General features: G+C 35.3%; 1 long non-coding RNA gene and 1 other non-coding gene across 2 annotated transcripts in view; both read right to left on the reverse strand.

Annotated features, from left to right (window-relative positions):
- LOC129397415 (uncharacterized) overlaps window positions 1-25,842 on the reverse strand; it is a 320,007-nt gene that overhangs the window by 244,261 nt on the left and 49,904 nt on the right. The window lies entirely within an intron of this gene.
- LOC112439378 (U6 spliceosomal RNA) lies at window positions 16,493-16,596 on the reverse strand. Its single transcript, XR_003027674.1, has one exon. It is a non-coding gene; the product is annotated as a U6 spliceosomal RNA (small nuclear RNA).

Raw genomic sequence — 25,842 nt, forward strand, 5'->3', positions numbered from 1 at the left:
AGGTAGAACAAGACTCAGTGTCGCGGGGCTCCCGGGAGTCCATCTGCATACCCTAAAGCAGCAAGTAAATACCTATCATCTCCAACAAGCTTACTGCAGCCCCTAACCCTGGTCATTGTGCCTCTGTAAGGTGGAAGTGAAATGCTACACCAGAAACTAAACAGAGCCACCATATAGTGACCCAAAAAATTAAGCAAAAACGTTTCTTTCATTTTCAAAATAAAAATATTTGATTTTGCTCAACAAATTATCTTTCTACCCTTTCAAGATAAAATATATTTATTTTTATATTGAGGTTTGTACTAAACCTTTTCACAAGCCACAGAAGTGGTAAACACTTTAATTTTTTGTCATAGTATATTTTAAGCACAAATTTTGAAGTACATCTTCAAACTCTACAAGGTGATGTTTTCTCTTAAAATACTGTAATGGTAAAAACATTTCATGTGCAAGTTAGGAGGGTAAAATTGACACACATTTAAAATTAAAAAAATTTATAGCAATGAATCATAAAAAGGTATAATGAATGTCTGTTACTGAACGATGGATGAAACATCGGTAGTTAAACCAAAGGAATTTTAAAAAGCTTAATTTGAGTTCTTCTCATGAACTCACACTTTTCTTTTTTATGCCTTTTTTCTTTGCCAAGAAGAATTTAGCTGTGACACATAATGGGTATATTTTGTTAAAGCTAAGTTCTTTCAATGTCAAGCTATTATATCTTCTACATACAGAGAAGAGTTGGTGCCAAGATTTCTAACAAGTAGGTACACATTCGTCTTCAAACAGAAAGGCACTAAAAAGCTTTGTGCTGGTAGATTGATGTGTTGAAAGATATGCAATGAAATTCTGACTCTATTAGACTAACGGCTGTTTTTAATGGGAAAAAAGCCTATAGATTAACACTCATGCTAAAAACAAAAGGCTTTGATCTCCTTGCCTATTTTGTAGTAAGCAGCACGTATATTTAACATATAATAATTTCAAAACAGGGCAAGAACATTGCCTTAATTATTCTAGGTGTCGCCAAACAGACTAATTATATATGTTGTTTATATATTTTAAGTAAAATTTTAGAAAAAAGGAAATAAAATTTTACTGTTAAATGACTTCCATTTGCAATAAGAATGTCTTATATATGTAAGAAAGGACTAGCCACCATAATTTAATTCTTATTAAGTTTCGATTTCCCATTTCATGCTCCAAATGCATGAATCATACACTTTTCATCTTACATATGAGCAACTGAGGACCTGGATGTATCTTTCTTGGGTTGTACTGTTATTAATGATTAAACCTTAGTTCCCTGATTCTCAGTCTAATACTATTTCCACTACGTAGGTCACCTTCCTTCACTGACTTTGAGTCTCTGAATGTAAAATGACAAGATGTATTTTAATAACTAATGGTCTAAATTAAAGCTCAAGAACTCCTTATGCTTTTTTTTTTTTTTTTTTTTGAGATGAAGTTTCGCCCTTGTTACCCAGGCTGGAGTGCAATGGCGCGATCTTGGCTCACTGCATGCTCTGCCCCCCGAATTTAAGTGATTCTCCTGCCTCAGCCTCCCAAATAGCTGGGATTACAGGCGTGTGCCGCCACGCCTGGTTAATGTTGTATTTTTAGTAGAGACAGGGTTTCACCATGTTGGTCAGGCTGGTCTCGAACTCCTGACTTCAAATGATCTACCTGCTTAGGCCTCCCAAAGTGATGAGATTATAGGCGTGAGCCATTGCGCCCGGCCTACTTTTACAATTTGTAATGAGATGCATTTCTTTCAGAAAGTGGTCTGAAAACAACCCAGAGTTCTGGATTACAGAGCGGAGCCTATGCTCTTGCAGTTGTAAGGGAGTCAGAATACATTCGACATACGTCTTAGTCGCCAGGAGTCACCAACCGATTTAGAAGTTTTTCAGATAAAGAAAGGGACAACTCAGACAAAATGCTAATTCTATAAATCAGCAGAAGGGAAAGGACATAAAATATATAAACAGAAGCTTGTTCAGGTCATGGCATTGCATTGTAGCAAAACACTGACAATAATGCTTAAAATATAAGATCAAAGATGCTTAGTTATACGTATGAATGCAACATTAAGGTAGCATTTTTCAAAATACACTATGCAGAATGTAAGTTCCTCATTATATTAAAAGATTTTCAGTGAAAACAAAAGTGCCCAGTTCAAATATACAAAATGATAAGACTGGATTAAAAAAAAAGGTGGTACGTGCACACCCTGGAATGCTATGCCACCATAAAAAAGAATGAGATCATGTCCTTTGCAGGCACTTGAAAGGAGCTGGAGGCCACCTTTAGCAAACGAATGCAGGAACAAAAACACAAATACCACATGTTCTCACTTGTAAGTAGCAGCTAAATGATGAGAACACTTTGACACATGAAAGGGAACGACACACACTCAGGGCTATTGGAGGCTGGAGGGTGGGAAGAGGTAGAGAATCAGAAAAAAATACTAATGGGTTGTAGGCTTAATACCTAGATGATGAAATAGTTGGTGCAACAAATCCCCGTGACACAAGTTTATCTATGTTACAAACCTGCACATGTGCTCCTGAAATTAAAGTTAAAAAACAAAAAACAGAAACAAAAACAAACATGAAAAAATGGCAATATCCCTTCTTGATATTTGCAATGCCTGTGATCATATGAAAGGTTCTGTGAAGTTGTACAGTTAAGATATTTAACTGTTTCACAAGTGTTTCCCAAACTTGCTTGACAGCAAAACCCCATTTTCAAATATTAGCATTTCATAAAACACAATTGGAAATATTGAGTTAGTGTGTAGCTTGTGTTCTGAGAGCTAAGCGGAGTTCTATTATCCATTCTCAAGCAGAAGTTTCAAATCTCTTCTCCGAGAATAAAAAACGTACAAAGTATCATTTATGATTGCCAGTTCATCTTTAGTTTCATTTTTTTTTTACTGAGCCAAAAAATAAAAACAAATAAACAACAGGCAAATGATTTAAAAAATATCGAATGTAGCCACTTCAATATGTAAAAGATGAAACTCACATCTTGGTTTCATTCACTTTTAAAGGTCATCTGTCATGAGAACCAATCACTTTACGTAAGATTATAGATTATCTCCCATCCCTAATACACACACCACACACACACTGATAGTCTGTTGTGTGTCTATACAGTATAAATTAAGTATCAGGGCTGTATGCAGTGCCTGGACTGTATGGGCACCTGGAATGTCATTAGTCTACTTTTTATGAGTTTTACTTTACTTTCTGTCTCTGCCTCTGTTAGTACGGAAGAGAAAGAGAAGGTTTCTTGCATAAAAGTTAAAAGAAAAAACCATACCAACTAACCAAACACAAACAAACAAAAAATCCCCAGGGCTCCCTGTAGAACACAAGTTTTTCATACAAGACAGACAAAGAAGAACCTGGCAAAAAGGATCTGTCAATTTGTCGTAAGAGCTGGCTGAGAAGTTTTTCTTGCTGGTGGCTAGTAATTCAGAGGAATTGCTAACAACTAGTCTTATCCCTTGCTGCTGCGAGGCCTTAGCTACTAAAGTCCTATTAGGACATAAGTGTTAAACCTTATTCTGTGCAGGGCATATTTCTATTAGACCGTGTGGGAAAGTGTAAAGCATGGATAGTTTGCGTTTTTCTCTCCCGTACAAGCTGCAGAGGACAGGGGTGGGAGTGAGTATATAGCCCTGCATAGTCTGGAAATTCCAGGCTTCTTTTGTTAACAGATGGTGGAATGGACAGAAGAGCTAAAATTTGCTGGTTATTTTTTAACATACTAATTTAGTCAGTTCAAATTTAATATTGACTTGTGACAAGATATGTAGTGATCTCAGAAATGTGATTTAAGAAATTATCACCAAACAATTTAGCGTTACCTCAGTATCGAATTACAAGCTTCAGAGTAAACCAAATCTCAATGATGAAACCATTAATGGTTTCCCTCTGTCCTCAAATATATATACTTACATTCTCAACAATTCACTGGCCATCGAGCTAGGGCTTTGTTTAATGCAAAATCTGGCCATGTGAGAAATACGGGCACTGAAGTGGAAAATATTTTTGCATTCTTCTGTGCCAGCGTTGCCCTTTTCTGTCAAGTTGCACACACATGTGTCCACAATGGAAGCAATATTTACAAGCTGCAGTTTACATAATTCCAGGGAATGACTGTCTACTCTTCCACTGAAGAGAATTCCCTTGGCACCCCTGCTTGCCATTCAGTCCTGCTAGTTCGTTGGTTCTATTGTGTATCCTGCAGAGTGATACATTGCAGCATCTTTGCCTGTTGTAGCTGAAGTGGAGTCATCCATCATTGCAATCACAGGAACTGAGGACCTTATGGACTGGGAGTAAATTATGAAGCTAAGAGGAAGGTGATCATTTTTGCAGAAACAGCTATTTTATGTTCCTGTTTTCTATACTATCCTTTCTTTCTTGTCTGGGATAATGAAAGAGTAAAAGCCTTAGGACCAGTTTTTGTCCTTTGGATTCATGCTGAAGGAAGAAAATACAATCAATAAAAATGCACTTAACGAGCCTAAGATTGACTGGTCTTTTTCTGTTTATTTTGAATTTCAGGTGTAATTCTCTGTTGACCTGCTGTTAATGCTATGTAGCTGCGGATTTCCCAGATTTAAGTGTGTTATAAATGGATAAACTTCACCACGTGGGATGATTTAAACTAACTGATTTGAGATCCAGGCTGGGCATGACAAAGGAAAAGTTGTCAATTACCTTTAGTGAATTTCAGTCATATAGAGCCAAACTAGATAACTCATTCTTTTCTTACCCTTTCATCTCTCCCCTTCTCCTGCAGTGAAAGCATCAATTAATGACTGAAAATACAATCTGAATTCATAAGTTACTCCAAAATTTGTAATTTTTGCTTTATGTAATTTACGTAAGTCTTTATTGTATCCTAGTGAATTTAGAATCAGTTTAACATTCATAATATGGTAAAATATGGTTAGGTAATTTAAAGAAAAGTGACTTCCCAATACAATTTAAAAAATTAAAATGAAGATTAAATAATACAATTTATATAATGCTAATACATAACCAAGTGGACTGAATAGTTTTTCTTCCGTCAGTGATTCTACAGTTACACAGTTTGATCTTGTAAAATCTATCAGTACCGATCTGCTTTGTCATTATTATACACTCAATGGCTATGTTCTAACAGATGAGTGTTACACTGTTACGAACACTTACTACTTCTTTCATACAATTTTTATATCTAAGAAGTGATTATTTGCTTTATTAGAGAAGGCTAAATAGCTTCACTTTGAAGACTGACTTTCTTTAACATAAATAATATGATGACTCTTCCATATAGTTACTTTGACATGGCTCTAATAGCAAAATTATGTCACGTATAAATCAACAACCTAGTTAATGGAATCTAAATTAATATTTTAAATTCAGAAGGTACATTGTTTTTTACAGACAGTAAGATTTTAAGGCAACATTCTGATTAAATACTGCATACTGGAAAGAGACTAAACCTAGGTTACATCTGGTTGCTGTATATGAAAGATAAATATTTAATGCAAATGAAACTAGCATTTTTGAAACAAATATTTACCTTTTATTTAGATTGACTGCACACATACGTTTTTTGTAGCATAGCTAATGAATGTTTATACAAAGTGCCAACATACACAGTGGTAATAAACTATAATGAAAATAAATGTTGGAAAAGAAATTAAACTTTCTTTGTATGGGGAAAAGTGTTTTTTATATGAAGCATAGCAAAGCAAGCTAATCCTACCATGTTTAAATGCAAATTTTATTGAGATGAATCAAAGGCAATGAAAGGCAGGCATAGTAGTTTTATTCTATTTTAAACTACTTTACTGTCTACAGCTGCTGTTTTTGAAGGACGCCAGTCTCTTATGCTTCTTTGGCAGCAGCCTGTATCTAGTCAATCTTTCACTAAGGAACAGAAAGTTCACTACCCTGAAGAATCCTTCCATCACTTTGCTTTAACCACTTAGCAAAATAACAAAAGGGTAACTGTGTTAAAAAATTGTATTTCTATATTTTTAGTTAAAAGCTTAAAACTGGGGTGTTTAGAAATGTAGGACTTACAGGAGCACTAACTAAACAAAGATAGTTCTTGAAACTCTCTTACATGTTGCATTTGTCATTTTCAGTTGTGTGAAGGCGACACATCCAAGAGTAGTCTAGATGGAATACTTTTAAAAATTTCTAGAATGAGCCTAAATCAGACGCTAGATAGACCAAGATTCTAGGATTTCACATGTCCTTGCAATGAAATATTGAGACTTCTATTTCAAAGATAGATTTATAGGCGTGTATGTAACCTAGGTTCCTCAAATTTCACACGAATATCCAAAACCAGATTAAATTCATATGGCTTTCTATATGAGACAGAAAAAAGCTTTGGATGTACCACCTTTGTATGTCTGCTTTTACTAAAAGCTAAGTCACATAATCCATAGTTTGTGGCCTCTGATGCTTAGCAAGTGTCTTTACTGTTTTTCTGTAAGATAGTTTCCAGATCTACAGCATAATTTAAAAGCAATTTATGTAATTGACAGAGCGAGAGATTCACATGTCATATCTTAAACAGTCATCTGGCTGACACGCACCCTAACATGACTAAACTCTTCCAGTAGTGCATTAATTTGCTGCATGAAGAATTAATAAAATTCATTGTTGAACTAGTTGGAACTAGGGAGGAATGTTAGTTTAATCCTTGGCATACATACATTTCAAATACGTGGACTACAGAGTACTTCACCTTACTTAAATATAGTATAATTAAGTCACTGTTTTTGAGCCTTATCATTCACTTGGAAAATAATTTCCACATATAAACTAACATAGCTAATCAAAATTTATACAAATTTGAGAGAAAATACACATAATGTCCACATCAGAAGCAAACAAAAAAGTACTCAGCATTGTCTGACTCTACTATTTCCTCTTCAGAATTTGGAAGTTTCACTCGGTACGTTTCTATGCTCAGTATCTTTATATCAAAGCACAACTGTTCTGATATAAATGACAGGACCATGCATTGCTCTTCTTCCATCAACTCACGTGAAATTTTCTCACAAAATAGCCCTTAACTGTTACAAAACTTGATTTTTATGTTCCCAAGAGGAATCCCATTTTCTATTTGACGAACATTGGGATTATTGTTTCATAGGAAGGCAATCATTATGGTGCCTTTGGCACCTGTGACTGATTTTCTCCATTTACATGTTCCTACATATTGTTAATCCTTCCCTTGTGTACTGAAAAGGCATCTGGCATTAGTCAGTAGTGAAGTAAAGATCTTCTGTTTGCTTCAAAGATATGTTTAAGGCCCCATATCTCTGATGTAGAAAATGCATGGTTATTCATTTTTAAAGCCAGTTGTGTAATTTAAGATTGTTTTCTAAAATCGAAACATTAAAATGCAGAAAACCAAAACTTGAAAAGGGAAATTAACTTTTAGATAGCTGTATAATAGCAAAGGATTTCCACTTTCTGCAAGTTGAAATGATGCTTAATAAAACATAATTTTTGCAAGAATTGGTGTATTTTATCAGATATATACTCTATCCAGCTTGTTTTTGTATTTTATATAATCACCAAAAATATAATTACAAAACCCTTGTCAGAATGGGATTTTTACTGGGATCCTGGACAACAATGACATAAAAATACAATGTCAGAAGTGTAGGAATATCTCTAGGACATCTACAAATGATAAGGAAATTTCCAAATACCCTGTGTCCAGAGGTATGCCCAGAAAAGTCCTCCTTTTGATCTAAGTAACTGACAGTCTTTAGAATCCCAGGTTAAACTTCCCCCTGAATATTTCTTGGACTTTTCATGTAGTCTACTACCTCTAGTACTTTTTATCTGCTTCAACCCTAGTGAAATATTGAATAAACTTGTCTCAAGAATCAGACAAATGATCACCCAGCACTGCCTTAGTTTTAATTTCTGTGCAGTGATTTTTGCAACTTACGGAATTGGAACCAATGTCAAGACTTGGTCAACTGTGGTCATTTATTTACACCAGACAGGGCTAGAAGGCACAGTGAGAACAGCCAATGGACACCCTGAATTTAAAAGCTCAACTAAGAAAATCAGATCTGCAGCCATGAAGAAATCAAGAGTCTTGTTATGATTCAAGATATGGATGGAGTGTCCACAAAATTTAAGCTCTATGAGGGCGGTTCTATGAGTTCATAGAATTTAAGTTCTATGAGAGCAGGTATTTTTGTCTGCTTTATTCACTGCCGTAATTACAGTAGAACATAGTTGGTGCCCGATAGACATTTGTTCAATGAATGGGTGAATCAATATTATATACAACATGAGAACAAAAAACAGAGCAGATAGTAAAACAGAAGATGATAGCCAAGAAGAAAGATCAGGAACTAGAAGTCAAACTAGTTGGTAAAATATAAATCAAGCAAGCAGTCACACAGACAAGAATAAGAAAACCCCAAAATATGAGAGCAAGACAGTCAATGAAGTACTTGAGCATAATAAAGATGACCTTTTTGGGAGTACTTGCTATGTGTAGGTATTGCTCTAAGTATTTTACATATGCTACTTCTTTTTGCCCCTCACATTATCCTACTATCATCATGTTACAGAGAGGAATGTAAGTCATGAGAAGACTCCATCTTGTTTAAGGTCTCTATTTTAGAAAGTGGTAAAAATTGCATTTGAGTCAGAGCTTCTGCCCCTGCTATACTGCCTCCCTTTGGACTCCCTGAATATAATGAATATTAAATGGAGCCTGGCATAGGAAGCAGAGAAATGGATGCACAACAGTAGGAAAAGAACTTGATTTCTAGCCAAACATTGAGGCCAGCCAGGAAAATTAATAAATCAGATTACTGTTTGGGCAGACACGAAACCTAAGGCTTAGTAGACCCAGGAATTCTTACTGGAACAACACATTGGAAGCACATGGTAAGATATGGACAGATGATGATAGCAGGTTGCTTTTGTCTTTTATGTCATACTTCGACCACTTTAATTTTCTTAGTCCAGTAACTTCCATTTTGTGACCATGAAACAATTTGTGGATTACCAAAAATCAGCATCTACATTTTAGTTCCTGATCTGTTGGTTGATTAAATATATAAGATAAAACACTCCTAAAAAGAGAGTAATTGTTTTTCTATTCACTTGCATTTTGTACTTTCTAGGAGAATGTGTATAATTGGAAAAAGTAAAACAAACAAACAAAAAACCCATACATTTAAGACATATTATTTACTTGATTAATTGGTCCACTGTTGTGAATTTGGATTGTTGAACCATTGGATGAAATCAGATGGCCACAATATAAAGAGTTGACTTTAAGCTGTATTAGGATAACTACCACTCATTAAGTTGTCATTTGTTATCTGCTTGTATATTAATTAGCGCAGGTTTTCTCAACCTTGGCACAGTTGATATTCTGGGTAAGGTAATTCTTTGCTGTGGGGGACTGCATTTTAGGATGTTTAGCAGCATCCTGGTTTCTACTCACTAGATGCCAGTAGCAAGCCCTTATAATTATGAGTGAGGTGCTTAGGGCACAGAATTTAATGTTCTCTCGGATTGTACCTTACCTCACTGTGGTCCCATATGTGACAAAAAATGTCAAATGTTCCTTTAAGGGAAAGAAAAATTCTACTCACTGAACCACTAAGTTAGAGGAATACTAATAGTCTTATCAACTGCATTACAAAATGTGTAAATGGGATCTATAATATAAAAGCTTATTTCTCCTTCATATAATAGTCCAAATATGTATCACTTGCCATGAGAGACTTTTTCGACGTGAACATTCAGAGACCCCGGTTATTTGCACATTGTGCCTCCAATATATATTCTGAGCCTCTTATTTTCTGCTGGTGGAGGGGGAAAGAGACAAACGAAAGACATGATGTTCTTCTGGTCATTGAAAGGGCAAACACATGACTTGAAAGCTGTATCTCAGATGTATCAGACTTTGACTCAAAGTCATTGGCTACAACACAGTCACATGGCTATTCCAAGGAGATTTGCAAAATGTAGTCTAGCTGTGTGCCCAGTATAAAGAAGAAACACATATTTTAATGAACAGTGTGTTCATACACCCTAGAGAGCATAGAAGCAATGTTTGTGTGAATAAAGAGAGACAGAAGGGGAGCGGGAAGAAATATGCCTCCTAACACTGGAAATGATTCAAAAGCACATTGATAGACAAATGAATAAATAAGGTGGAATGCATTCACCCAATGGAATATATGCAGCCGTAAAAAAAATGACCCATAGGTAAACATGACATCAGGGATGAACCTTTGGAAGCATCAAGACAAACTAGCAAGTCCTGGAAGATCACACTATTATATCTAACTATAAAATTCAAAAACAATCCCAAAATTCTTCAATATACTCTTTAGGCACATGATAAAGCTAGAGCAAGAAATTGGTAAACACAGAATGCAGAATAGCAGTTATCTTTTAAAAAAGACACAAGGTGGGGTGGGATAGGACAATGGCACAATGGGAGATGCAAGTTATTGGAAATGGTCTTGTTTGAAGGCTGAGTGATGGGCTTAATGTTATGCTTCATATTATTTTCTTAGTAACTTAAGTGTATTATTGTTTATGCATAAATAATGCATTACAATAGAAAATATTAATACCAAAAGATCAAAACAGAACACATTAGTATTTATTTAGTATGGAGCATCATATATTTTCTGAGAATTTGCCAATGGCAAATTTAACCCAATTGTTAAAGCATTAGAACTTGTACTGCTAGTTATTGTTAAAACCTTCTTAAGACAGGACAAAGCAGTTAATTTCCAGTATGAATTTCTGGTATTATATTTCAGTTTAGCTTTAATCACTGTTATTTTGTGATTTATTTTGATTATGGCGCATTAGTTTTAATATTAAGATTTGTTATCACACTGTTTTGAATAACATGGAGGAAATTGTTTTTCACTGTGTTATGTGCTTGAAAACGTGATTTTATTATTTCAGAGAAGAGTTTTTACCTCGAATATTTTAAAATTTTAATGCTGTCTAAGGCAAGAGAAAAACATAGAAGTATGCTTTATGTTAAACTCTACTAGTATAATATACTTAACTTGATGAGGAACATAAAAAGAAAAAAAAACTTTATTGAGTATGCTGTTGAAAATAGCCGATCTATGCACTGAAGAGTTAATTCATATTGGAATGAAAAACCAAGAAATAATCTTTTGGAACGCAAATATAGAGAAATTGCATCAATTTACCAAGATCAATGTTGTTTGTCTGTGGGCCAATTAGTTGACAAACCCTTATTATATTCAAATACCTTCAATTTAGTTACCAAATTAGAATGTGGGCTTGGATGCTGTCTAAGCTGAGGACTTCCTTTCACCTTCTCAGATCCCAGTTTGATGTATTCTTTCATTTTCAATTTGGAATCTATTGCTGATCATAAGTACTGATCACATTCTAGGGCCTCGTGGAAAGAAAAAAAAGGTGCAAGAAATTCACTTAATCCTTCTTTTTCCTTTTCTCCTTTAATATCATAGGATACAGAATCAGAGAAATGTCTCATAATTTAATTAGCAATGGATGATTTATAAGACTGTATTAATGACTTAATATATGAGAGTATTTTAAAAGAGATTTCACATGAAGTAAAAAATACCCACTACATACCCATAAAAATTTAAAACACAGACTTCTATTCCCAGTAACATTTAGTTATCATTTAGGTTTGAGCGTTCAAAGACATGCATATTGTTCAAGCATCCTTTTTTTTTTTGGTAAAAGTACACACAAAATCTCAAGCAAATAAATTTGCATAGGGATGGTCATGATATTTTGACAAGTTTAGGATGGATAAATATAAAACTGACGCAGAAACTGTGATGCCTGACAGACGTTGGTGTTTGCTTCATTATTGTCATGGAAATTGTGTATAAAAATAAATTTGACAAGCTTTGTTATGTTTGGTGCAATTGAAAAAGTTGTTTGTGTAATTCCTTTGATGATTAACTGACTAGAGTTTTAATGATGCCATTGAAGAGAAAAACAATGAAGCATCATTCCTAGCAACTGGTACCCAGTAGCATAGAAAATGATCCACATTTGGCAAATTTACCTTGAATACAGCTATTGGATGAACATAAAATTTGAAGAGTTGGAAGAAAAATGAGATATGGAGTCTAGCATTTATAATGAATTATCAAATGTGAGTAATTGCACTCAGTTTAACCAAAACACTTAGATTTTTGAAGCTGACCCATCATTTTAATAATTTCCTTTTAAAAGCTGTTTTACGCCTAAAAAAATCCATATAACATCAAAGTGCTTTGAAACACAATCTCTGCTATTTCTTTCGTTAGATACGGAAAAAGTGAAATTTCAAGTAAAATATTCCCTGAAAAAAAATCTATTTTTGCATGATATAGTGATTACCACACTATTTATTCTGACTGTCTGGGTTTATGATCTGGCTCTACCTAGTAGCAATTGTGTATTCATAAAGCAGTTTTTGGAGAAAAATTTGGTTCACAGAAGCAACATTTGCCAAAGAGAAAGAGCATGAGATTATAAGCAGGATGGAAGTTAGACAGAAAAGGAAAAATCTTGATTTCACCCTTGCTAATATGCTAGTTGTTCAGGGCTATGACCCGGAGCCCATGACCTGTGAACTTAAACTCAACTGGCATAATTCTCCCTATCAGGGATAACCATGGTATCTGATTTTATCACTTCTACAGGGGAACAATATTACCAATACACACTATTGCTCTCTCTCAAAGAATAGATGGCATTCATAAAACAATTGCCTTTTCCTAGATTTATAAGAAGAAAAGGGAGTACAATAAGGCACTTGTTTGATGTGACTCTCCTTTTTGATTTGCGTCTTCTAAACTTAATTTTGATTTCCCCTCTATGCCTAGTGTTTATTGGAACAACTATGTTCCATTAGGTAGAAAGAAAGATTTTTATATACTGGGATTTACAAACCCTTATATCTTGTTTTATTTATTTTTGTTTAATTAATTAATTTAATTAACCAGAAACACTAAGAGATAGATAACAGCTGGCCATTAAAAAATTAAGTAATACATAAAAATTTCAACTGCACTGGGTGAATTTAAGACTTGGGCAATAGTAAACCAAGCTGTGAGGCATTTTGAATTTTCAGGATCACATTACTCAGTTGTGTCAGGAGACTATTTACTGGTGAGCAGAGACACGAAAAATGTAGGCCTTTTGAGCCTTCTAAAATTTGTGTTTATCATTCTATAGAATTTCAAAATTTTTACTGCATGTGTTTCTATTCTTAAATGTTTTGTTCAGTTTTGCATGTTTTTGAATGCATATAAATGAAATCATACTATAAATATTCTTCAAATACAGGCTTTTTAAATGAATTGTCTCTAAGATTTGACCATATTGTTCCATTTAGCCATTATTCACTGGTTCTCCTTCTAACTCGTATTCAATTTTCTGGATATAACACAATTTATTTATCATTCTTCTGTTTATAGCTATTTGAATGTGTTCATTTTTTCTTAATGCAAACAGTGTTACTTAAACATTGTCATAGTTTTCTCCTGGTTATATACAGGTAGCTGTTTCTAGTTATATACAGTTATTATGGTCTAATATTTGACCCCAACGCAAAACAAGAAATTCGTTTTACTTGGCAGTCAAATAAACCAAAATTTTCACAAACATCAGAAGTAATCATCTTTCAATGCAGTCTCATATTTTTATTCTATTGTATTATATTTATACTCTATACCATGTTATTTTAGGTCGCTAACTTTCTGGTCACTCTCCAAACGCCACAACCACAAAGCCAAGAGCGTAAAAGTTCTAGTATATTTAACCTGACAAATGAATTCAGTTGAAGGCTGGTTGACTTTTACATCCATCTATTTGAGAGTCCTCTTTTACTGAACATTACTGGACACTAGATTTCCTGCCAGATGGGCATCTTGTAAGTATGCTGCATATATATACAAATATATAGACACATTTTTACACATACACACACACAGGATTATTTGTTAATTTCAGCAGGAGTGTAGTATCTAGTCTGCAGTATGGCTAGAAATGGAAGTCTTCACTTTTTGGAATCTTAGGCAGTGAGACACATATTGGAATTTTGTATTTCCGGAAGTACTAGATGACCTTGTTTTGGAAAAATTTCCCATTAAAAACAAACAAAAAATAGACAAAATATAAAAACACATAAAATTGTAGCTATTGGTAGAGATTAGAGATCTACCAAGGCAGCAAGAAATTAGAACACAATCCCACAGAGTAGCAAAGTCCAAGTTCTCAAGGAGAAACTATCTGTAGACATTTGCTACTACTTCCCCTGCCCCTAGTCATTTGCTTACTTAAAAGCAGCAGCTGAAAGGCTGAGAGCAATTCAAATGTAAACATAGGGGTAAATGGAAATGGTTATTGGATGTATAAGGCAATGATAAAAGAAGCATTTTGGCAATACATATATCACATAGTAATAATAGCACAAAAGATGGGAGGAAAAAATGAAATCAAAGTAATACAGTCCTTATGTTTTCTCAGAAGTGGTAATAGTATTAATAATATTAGATTTTAACAGGGCAAAAAACACACTGAAATCATGGGGACAATCCCAAATGGAGATTTAAAGAATATATAGCTTACACGCTAAGTAGGAGAATGGGATTAAGCAATAAAGGGCAGCTACCAAAAAACTACATCAATTATTACAGTTACTGGGAAAATAATAAATTTTTTTTTCCCTGAGAGCTTGGAAATGAATGAGAATATCTTCTATTACTATTTATTTTCCACATCATATTCAACATTATATTAGAAGTTCTAGCCAGTGCAATAAAGAAACAAAAGGTATAAAAATGAAAAGGAAGTAGAGAGCTCATTATTTGTAAGTGACACAACTGTGTAGGTAAAATATGTAAACGAATCTACATATGAACTTAAAATTAATAAGTATATTTAGCAAGGTCAGTGAACTCAAGATCAATATTAATTATACTTCTATATGCCAGCAATAAATAACTAAAATTATGTTTAAAAGTTATACCACTTATAAAAGCATAAAAGTTATACATAATACAAGAAACTTAATGAATATCCACCAAAATGACTAAAATTTAAAATACTGGCCAGGCATGGTGGCACACACCTGCAGTCCCAACTACTTGGGAGCCTGAAGTAGGACTGTCACTTCAGCCTGGGAGGTTGAGGCTGCAGTGAACCATGATCGCACCACTGCACTCCAGCCTGGGTGACAGAGCAAGACCTTGTCTCTAAAAAAATAATAAAATAAAATAGGCTGGGAGGGGTGGCTCACGCTTGTAATCCTAGCACTTTGGGAGGCTGAGGCAGGCGGATCACCTGAGGTCAGGAGTTCGAGACCAGCCTAGCCAACCCCGTCTCTACTAAAAATACAAAAATCAGCCAGGCGTGGTGGTGCTTGCCTGTAATCCCAGCTACTTGGGAGGCTGAGGCAGGAGAATTGCTTGAACCAGGAGGCGGAGATTGCAGTGAGCGGAGATTGTGCCACTGCACTCCAGCCTGGGTGACAGAGCGAGACTCCGTCTAAAAGAAAAAAAGTAACTAAAATAAAATAAAATAAAATAAAATAGAATAAATACTAACAATTGTAAGTGTTAGAGAGAATGTGGAGCAATCAGAAGTCTTTTAGCCTGTAGCAAACCCACTGTTAGTATACAGGCAAAAGAGAAGCTTATAGTTGCTTGCCAAGGGTTTGCAGCAGCATTATTTGTAATATCCGCAAATTGAAAATAGCCTAAATATCCATCAATAGTAGATGACTGATAATAAACACATTGTGGCATATTCTAAAATATAACACCAAATCGCAATGAAAATTAACTTACTAGGGCTACCTATAACAATATGTGTGAATCTCACAAAATGTTATTAAAATAACGAGTCCTAACACAGATAAATATAGATTTTTTTATTCCATTTTATAAAAGTTAGCAAAACTGATCTATGTAGATAGGAGTCAAGATAATTGTTAACATGGAGGAGGAAAGCTAGAGATAATAACTGAGTGAGGACATCAGAGTGACTTCTAAGGTCCTAGTAATATTCTATTTCTTAATCTAGGTGGATACGGGAAAGGCTAGAAATGAATTTTTATTAATAATCCTTATTTTTCACCCCTCTCTCTAACTGAGCCCTTTGTCATATGACTTTAGAGTTTATCTGATAAAGGCAGAATATAGCTCCTTATATGATGTGTTTTGGTTAATAGAATGAGGCAGAAATTAAGGTATGTCTGTTCAAAGCCTAGGCTTCAAAGGCTCTCATACATTTTTAAAAAATATTTCATTTTAAATTTTTGTGGGTATATAATAGATGTTTAAATATCTCATGAGGTACGTGAGATACATTGATAGAGGCAGGCAATGTATAATAATCACATCATGGGAAATGGGGTATCCATTTCCTTAAGCATTTATCCTTTGTGTTACAGAAATCTGCAATGCTTCACGAATTTGTGTGTCATCCTTGCGCAGAGGCTATGCTAATCTCCATATCATTTCAATTTTAGTGTATGTGCTGCTGAAGTCAGCACCCTCATGCATTTCTATTTGCTTTTTAGCATTTCTCCAATCACTATGAGTAGAACATGTCTGTGTTAGCCTCCCAAAAGGAAGATGGATGGGCTGTAGAGGAGAGACGTACCAGATGTCTTACTTTGTGTTGTTATAACAAAATACTTTAGGTAATTTATAGAGAACAGAAATGTATTTTTAGTGGAGGCTGGAACCCACGATCAAGGCACCAGCAGGTTCAGATCTAGTAAGGGCCTAATCTCTGCTTCCAAGTTTGTGCCTTGTTCCTGCATCCTCTGACGAAGAGGAATGCTGTATCCTCGGCAAGTAAAAGAGGTAGAAGGCATGGAAGGGCAAAAGAGAGAGGGGCAAACTCCCTCCATTGAGTCCTTTCATAATGACATTAATCCATTCATGAGGACAGAACCCTCATGACCTAAATACCTCCCCAAAGACCCATCCTCCCAACATTTGCATTGGGGATTATGTTTCCAACACACGAAGTTTAGGGAATACATTCAGACCATAATACCAGGTAAGCTGCCCCAGCCAAATGCAGCCTAAAGTGAGTCCCTATTGGTATTTGCAAATGCACAAGCAGCTAACTGCAAACACAGGAGTAATGCCAGATGTGTGGGCTCTGCTGTTGGTTGGATTTGGCAGGTTTCATTTACATGGGAAAGTTCTGTTTCACGTGTTTCAGACTAATAGGCTAGACTAGGTGTGTCTTTCTCATGATGATGGCATCAGCTCATGTAGAACTGCATTTTACACAAAGTCTCTTAGATTCTTGACTTGGAACTAGCTCTCTGTAAGTTCCACTTTATTCCATTGGTCAAAGCAAGTTAGTTAGATGACCAAACCCCAAATCAGGAGACAGAGAAATGTCCTCTTTTGTGGAAGAAAATGCAAAGTCTCAAGGCAATAGCTTTAATCAGAGTGATTGTGAAGTATTGGAGCCATTAACAAAATCTATGACTCCTAGAAAGATGTCACACAGTAAGTAATTACAGCATAATTCATTCATTAAACTTGTATTAAGTATTATGAAGAAGAAATACTGCATGGTAAGCTCTACATGGAAAACAATAGAGAAAACAAATATATTGTTAAGCATTTCTATTTCAAGATTACAATCCTGGATAATTATAATATTGACTATCACATTTCCATAGTAGGAGCTATTTAATAATGCACATGATATCTAGTCTGCATTTTGTTAAATGCATAAAATTGACATTAAGCAACAAAACTAATATCCTGGTTATGTAAAAATCTCTGATTATTTTTCTATTTAATTTTGAGAGCTAAGCAAGCCAGGCTATTTCCTTCTATCTCCAATGATTTCGCACAAAACTTTTACACCATTTGGGATTACATACTATGTGGTTTTATATCTTTAGGTTTGAGAAACATATATATTGCTTAGAGATTATGAGAGAGTGAGGCAGGGAATTATTAGGGAAAAAATTGTCCTCAATGTGTTACATTTGCAGAGAAAGAAAAATGCACCACCATTTATACTTTCTTGGGTATCTTGTTCAGGACCCTTCTTATTATTCTACCGTCCACTCCCTGACTCACTACTCTGCAGGAGGAGGAAGGAGTATCTAATTTGTCCACATAATCAGTTGGTGTTTCAAAGCTCTCTTTTCTCCCTTGACTGCCTTCATGCAGAGTAAATTCTTCTCTTTTTCCTCTTCCACGTAATAAATATTTCCCTCTTCCAAAATAAAATAATTTCCTCTTCCAATGTAATAAATATTTTGGGATCTATCCTCTCTTACAACAGGGTGGAAAGATGAGGAAGAAACTGCTGTTTTGAAATTTTATCTGCATCTAGGTAGGCAAACTCAAATAAGAGTGGGATAAGCAAAATATCCCTGCTGTATTTTCCAATCTAGTTTTACCAATAATGTATACTTAGATTCTGATTTGGCTTCTTCTGTCAGCTGTTAGTTGATTGGATTTAAGATGGCTGCAAATTCTATGACATTCCTTCCGTTGAGAATGGGGTCTATATCCCCAGCTCTATAAATTCAGTGAGGAAGTGATGCTATTTAACTTCCAAGGCTGGGACACAACGTTTCCATGCAGCTTTTACCTTGTTCTCCTAGAACAATCACTTTCTAGGTGCTGCCTCTTGGGTATCTCAGAATCCAGCTGCCATGCTAAGAGAAACCTAAACTACCTAGGGAGGCCCTGTGTGGGTATCCAGCTTACAGTCCCAGCTGAGGCAGATTAAGTCAGGCACCAGACAAGGAAGTGAAAGAGGCTCCAAAATTATAGACCAGAGACCAGCCATTTTTGTTGGACACTGTCTGAATTCCTGATCCACAGGAGCAATTAACATAATCAAATGGTGGGTTTTTTTTCAGGCCACCAAATTAGGGCACATTTGTTATATAGCGATAATGACTGGTACATTTGAGAAAAGAGCGTGGATGAGGGACAATCATGCATCCATGCAACAGATGAATCATACAAAAGAAAAGGACAATTCTTGGGAAAGAGAACTCTGAGAAATGTAAACCTGTTTCAGGAGTTCTTCAAGCCTCATCAGGATCTAACTGGCCAGAATTGGTTGCTTCCAATTAAGCCCCTAATATTCAAAGCCAACTATTAGCAAAAGTCTGAAATGGCTTTAGGAATGTGATTTTAGAATGACTGAGGCCAGATTGTAATCACTGGAAACACAAGTATCACCCACCTGGTCAGCTCCATGCCAGCACCCTGGAATGATGGGAATATATACGTACGCGACCTTAATTACAGAAAATTTAAAAATAATTGTGTGTGCCTGTGTGTGTGTGTGGGTGGGTGGGTGTACTACCTTAGAGAAAAAGACAAATGACAAGAAAACAAATTTATATCAGAGTTTGAGTTTAGTCATAATACACTCATCTTCAGATATTCTTTAGATACACACACATACACATACACACACATACACATACACACACATACATATCTCCTGGATTTACAGCAAACTTTCATCACCTCTTCTCTTGTCTTCATTTTTAGCTATATTTCTAACTATGAAATTACTATTTATTTGAATTGAAGATACTAAGATAATTGAATATTTATTTTCTCTACCACATGTCAAGTATGTTAAGAATTTAAAATTTCAATAATAAGGATGAGACAAATAAAAACCTTTAAAATAATTTAATAGCTGAGATAATCAAAACTGTACTATTCCCAGAATTTAATGATCGAGGTTTTTTTGTCCCTCTTTCAATACTGCAGAATGGTTACAAAATTTATTTTGGAATTTTAGTATAAAACTTATACTATTTTAGTGCCTAATTCACATCCTTGGGAGAAAAAATTAGCTTACCTTTGTACTGGTTATTTAGACTCAGTTTCAAATTACAGGTACTCACAGGCACTAGCTTAAGCAATATGGAATATTTATTACAATGATGCTAGAATATCTCATAGAATTGAAGGGTAGGCATAAATTTAGTTCTCTGGAATTGCCTGGAGACAGGAACTAGGAGGTTTTATGCCTCTCTTTGTGTCTGTTTCAATTTTCTCTTTCTCAAGGATCAGCTGATTCCAATTTTCCTGACCACATAGCAAAACAACAACAACAACAAAACATGGCCGCTGATGAATCCCGAGTTGACATGTTGCTCCCTGGAGCAGACTTTTGTTTTTTCAGTCTCAACTTCAAATTCCTAGGGATTGAACCATGAATAGCTTAGGCTAAGTCACTGTCTTTGGGGAATGGACTCTGATGGCCCTTCCCTGTCAGGCCTGGTGAGAGGACAGGGTTGTGTTGTACAAAACAGCTTCCCAGACTGACTATTGCCCTCCTGTGGTGAAATGGGGAAAGCAGCTCCCCAAAAAGGGTGGTATGAAAAGTGAGTTGAAATTGGTCACCTTAACATTAGAGTCAGTGCAGGTGCAGCAGGTTCTGCAGTAGTAGCTGGACATCAAATAGGTAGAAGTATTTCCATAGAGCCCAGGCAATACCTGTTTTAGCAGAAGTGTCTAGTAGAGATACTTCTGATTCAGCACATCCAGACCAATAGAGCTGGGGTTGTATGAGGTCCTGTAAGAAATGGACATTTCAGGCCCCAAGTGGCTTCTAAGGCCTGCTCTTGTATTTCCTTATTTACCAATATATTGTTAAAATATGTTCCCATCACCTGAGAAAACTGAATGTGATTCTGTGCTATGCAACTTAAAAGAACCTATTTCATACACTTCTCAGGATGCAAACAATTGACACTGTTAGTGAGACTGAAAGGATGCTCAGATTAACAGTTAATAATTTTGAAAAGTGTTTTTTTGAAAAGTGTTAGTTTTATTGGTATTAAAATGAAAAATACTAGTGATAATAACAGTGACAACAGTGCTAACTACTTTATATTGAGTGCTTACTGTGTTCCATTGAAAATACTTCACAGGCGTTGTCTTAACCTAAACAACACATTGGTCCTATGAGGTTGTTTTAATGTTATCATTCTCGTTTTACAAATGAGGAATCTGAGGCTCAGAAAAGTTAAGTTTTCTGAGGTCCCGTAGCTGGGAAATGATGAAGCCAAAAATATGACACAGAACCTGAGCTCTTAACCACTTTGCTGAACTGCTTCTGCGGGACTTTTAAAACATATAGAGTATTGAGAACGGATCGCGATTTCATTTTGAGAAACCAAGTAAAGTGCAATCTAAAGACACATACATAGAGGACTCCCAGTAGCAAATATGTGGTTTACCTTTCCACATATTTTCTGAAATATTTGCCCTTGGATACTAATCCTAAAGTATTTCAACATCTGGTTCAAATTACACATTTTGCTTTATCTATAAAACTGCAAAACGTTGTATCATTAGCACCAAGCAAACATGTGTTCCTCATTATGTTTTATTCTATTCATATTGAAATAATTATTAAATGACATCAGTTTCTCTATTTTCCTTATTTACTTGTACTATTTTAGTAGCAAATAAAGTGTTTTATTGTTAGTATAAAAAGCCGTATTGAAATTTTTGGAAATTTTATTATTTTATCTTGTTTTTGCAAGTCATCAGCTGTGATAAAGTTTAAAAAAGTTATAACCCAGTTTATTAAAAATAACTCCCACTCTAATAAACCTACACTTCCAAATGTCACCAGTTATTGTTTAAGAGAAATTGAAAAGCCTTTGAAAAATGGCTTGTCTCTATTCAACATCCTAGGATTCTTAACACTGTGGACCACCTCCTTTTTCTAAACCACCACGAGTTTTAAGAGTGGGAACAGAAATGTGAAATGGGAAGAGGAAAATACTATTTGGAACATTGATGTGAAGGAGAACAGTGATGCAGCTGTAGAAGGTTGCAGGTACGTAAAGATTAAATAAAAATTGTTATGTGTCTTCATTTGTTTTCTGAGCTCACAGAAATGTAGAGATGTTTATTTTGGACAGGAAAGACATAGAGTGGGAAATTTGGAGTCCCAGATAAGGTAGTGGATGACCTGTGAAGCAAAATCCGTGATAATGAAAGAGATGGCAAAAGATGCCTCCCCATTGTTCCCTGTGAAAGGCTGAATATTAGATTTGGGAAAAATGTGACACATCCCTGAAAATGAAAGAGGGTAGAAGATAAAGATCAATACAAATCCAGATAGATGTACAGATTCAGACTGGGAGAAAGGGAGAAGTGAAGACCTCCCTTCTGATTTACCACTGATAGGACAACTACTATCCTCTTTCTGTCCCTTTATGGCCTTTTTCTTGTTCTTGTTTTTCTTCTCCTTTAATTGTTCTTTTAAACAAGCCTAAAATATTTGGTATTGAAGCACAGTTCATCTCTGAGAACACAAAGTTATAATTGGGTTTTGGATTTCCACGTGGCAAAATAAAATAATGTTATATTATTTTTGAGATATCAAGAGAGAAAATATTATAATGAATCAAAGACTAGGCTGAAGAAACCTTTGGCAGAAAGAAATCGAAAGCATGTATTTTCTTGGATATACAATATTTTCTTCAATTATATAAGAGTCAAAAAATAAATTAAAAAGAAAGAACCCAATACCTATTGGCTGCATTTGGCCATAGCCAGGTTTATACTATATGGCCTAACTCCCTTCACCTGGGAATCTGACACCTGCACTCTGATTGAAATGATTATCTGTAGCATCCTCATTCTTTATTTTTGGAGGTGATTATGAATATTCATTTTTTTAGTAAAAACTTGCAACTGTCATTTGTTTTAATAATTGAGCAATTATTTCAATCATTTGTTAGAACTTTGCTGTTTTGAGGGTTGATTCTGAAAATAAAATGACCTGGAATGTTTTCATTTTAGTTTGGATAGGAAAAAACAAAGTGAATACCATGGTACATATGTTCATTGAAATTTTAAATTACTTAATTTTCATCCCATGTGTCCTGAGGAGAGTAAAAGTACCAATGAAAAACAATTGTAAGACATTTTACACACCATTAAAAAATAAATAAATTACTTTAGGGCCCATGTAATACTCTTTTGGAATTCTGTTTTATCTGAATAAGTTTCAGACCAAGTCTCCTTAGTTAACTTCATTATCTTTAATCCTGCATTAAAGATAATTACATTGATATTTTTTACATTTGTGGTCTTTTTTATCCACTCTTTGTGAATGCTATTTTTAACTTTTGCTACTTCTACACCCTGAAAGTCCAGAAAGAGCATAACTTTGCATGAAGGCAAACAAACTTTATGCATCTTCTGGGACCCCTCTCCCAGAAGGGTGATTTAGTAAATTCATCCCTTGCACAAAATGTTAAACCTCTATTTAGGCAACTTTTAGCAGAAAAACGAAATGTATTTTATTATTCCATATAATGCTAGATTTTAACAAACTATATTATGTTTGTAAAACTATCTAAAGGCAGCTAACGTATGTATAAAATGTGTTCAATATTACCTAGGGCTACTAAATGATATCATGATTCATCAAATTATTTGGTTATTTTTGCTGTTGGAAACTCTTTAAATATGTATTCACACAATTTTTTCAAAGATTTTTCAGGATTAAACAATCACTTCAAACAAATTAGAATGAGATGTTTTGAGAGTACTATAAATTGAGTCAATATTCATTTAAACCACTTTCTAATACAATTTTCTTTAAAAAAAATCTGGTAAACTAAAAAGAAATGAACAAATTATTAATAGATACATAGATGAGCACATACATACATACATAGATAATTACCATTTTCAGATTCCTTTGCAGATGGACTCCCACACAGCTGTGGTTCCTCTAAGTAGTTATAACTACATCAAATCAGAGGAAGGAAGCAAGCAATGAATGAGAGGAAGCAACTACATCGAGGGATGTTGGCTTCTTATAAAGCATGTAGCACAGGTTCAGTGGGTTTGATGCCTTGTATTCTGGTCTAGTGGAAGTCCTAGCATGTAACTCTTAAAATCCTTAGTGCCTAGCACAATAAAAAATAGTGTTGGGGCTTTCATTTGAAGATAATTAAATATGATTGAGCTTTTTCTTAGCTTCTGTTGTTACTGTCCTTCTTGGAGATTCTTTCAGCTCTCTAAGACTCTAATAAATCTCTTTCTATTTAAGCAAATCACACAGATTAATAATGAAAGGGACACTGATTTAGGTTAAAAACTACACTTGTAAAAATAGAGTATCCCAATTTGGTACCTAGTGATACGGGGGTGAAGCAGAGGAAGGCCAGCTCCTAGAAGGAAAGGAAGAATTAAGTAGGTGGGGAGAGAGAAAGAGAACCTGAAAGAAAGACTGGGGGCAAGCTGTGGGGAATGAATGTAATCGCAACAGTCCAAGAAATGTCAATGAATCTTTCCAAATACTTAACATTAATGGTGCTGTTTGTAAAAGTAGGCTGCCTTGAAATGCAATTTATCCCATGCTATTAGATCTTACTGTAGCAGCCACAGATACCAGCCAGATCACTTCTATTGTGCATTACCACCTATGAAGATTAATACTGAGTGTCAATTTGATTGGATTGAAGGATGTGAAGTATTGTTCCTGGGTGTGTCTGTGAGGGTGTTGCTAGAGAAGATTAACGTTTTAGTCAGTGGACTGGGGCAGGCAAACACACCCTCAATCTGGGTGGGCACCACCTAATCAGTTGCCAGTGTGGCCAGAATAAAAGCAGACAGACGAACCTGGAGAGACTAGACTGGCTTAGTTTCTCAGCCTCCATCTTTCTCCCTGTTGGATGCTTCCTGCCCTTGAACATCAGACTCCAAGTTAGTCAGTTTTGGGACTCTTGGACTCTCAACCACAGACTGAAGGCTGCACTGTGGGCTTCCGTACTTTCGAGGTTTTGGGATTCAGATGGGCTTCCTTTCTCCTCAACTTGCAGATGGCCTATTGTGAGACCTCACCTTGTGATTGCGTGAGTCAAAACTCCTTAATAAACTCCTCTATCCTGTTAGTTCTGTCCCGCTAGAGAACCCTGACTAATACACCACCTGTTGTGTCAAATGTGTAGGCTACTTACCCAGCTCACTACAATCCTCCCTCGGGTCCCAGAACTCCCCAAGAATTCGTACTCTTGATTGAAAAACAGCAGTTCCGGTGTAGACACATGTTCATCTAGGATAGTGTATACCTTAAATTGAGCAATTTTGTATTTATTTTCTGGACACAGGCATATTTGAGACTAATACATAGGTCCGTATCTTACTATGCTTCTTTTTTTCATGAGTGAAAAATCTTGCCTTCCTGATCTACTTCATCCTATACCAGTGCTATTGTATCTGTTTGATAGGCCTTTTCCTCTTCTCCTTTAGCTATTTCCTTTAGCTTTAAATGTCTATCCTTCACTGCAGTACCTCTTAAGATTCATCTCCTTCACAAAGACTTTCAAGATTGCTACAGCAGGGAATCTCCACATTTACTGAATAATCCTGTAACACCTATTGCTATATAAAGATAAGCTACTTTTTATTTTTTGACTGTTTAATTACGCTACTTTTAATTTTTTGACTGTTTTATTTAATTATTTGTTAAATTCCAACTTTTATGTTAGACTCAGTGGGTACAAGTGCAGATTTGTTACAGGGGTATATTACATGATGCTGAGGTTTGGGATACAATGATTCCCTTACCCAGGTAGTGAGCGTAGTACCTAACAGTTAGCTTTTCAACACGTATCTCCTTCCCTCTCCCCCGACTCTAGTAGTCCCAGTGTCTATTATTACCATCTTTATGTCCATGTGTACCCAATGTTTAGCTCCCACTTAAAAGAGAGAACATGTGGCATTTGGTTTTCTGTTCCTGTGTT

Source organism: Pan paniscus, chromosome 2, assembly GCF_029289425.2.
Source record: "Pan paniscus chromosome 2, NHGRI_mPanPan1-v2.0_pri, whole genome shotgun sequence".
In the NCBI taxonomy this organism is placed as follows: Eukaryota; Metazoa; Chordata; class Mammalia; order Primates; family Hominidae; genus Pan; species Pan paniscus.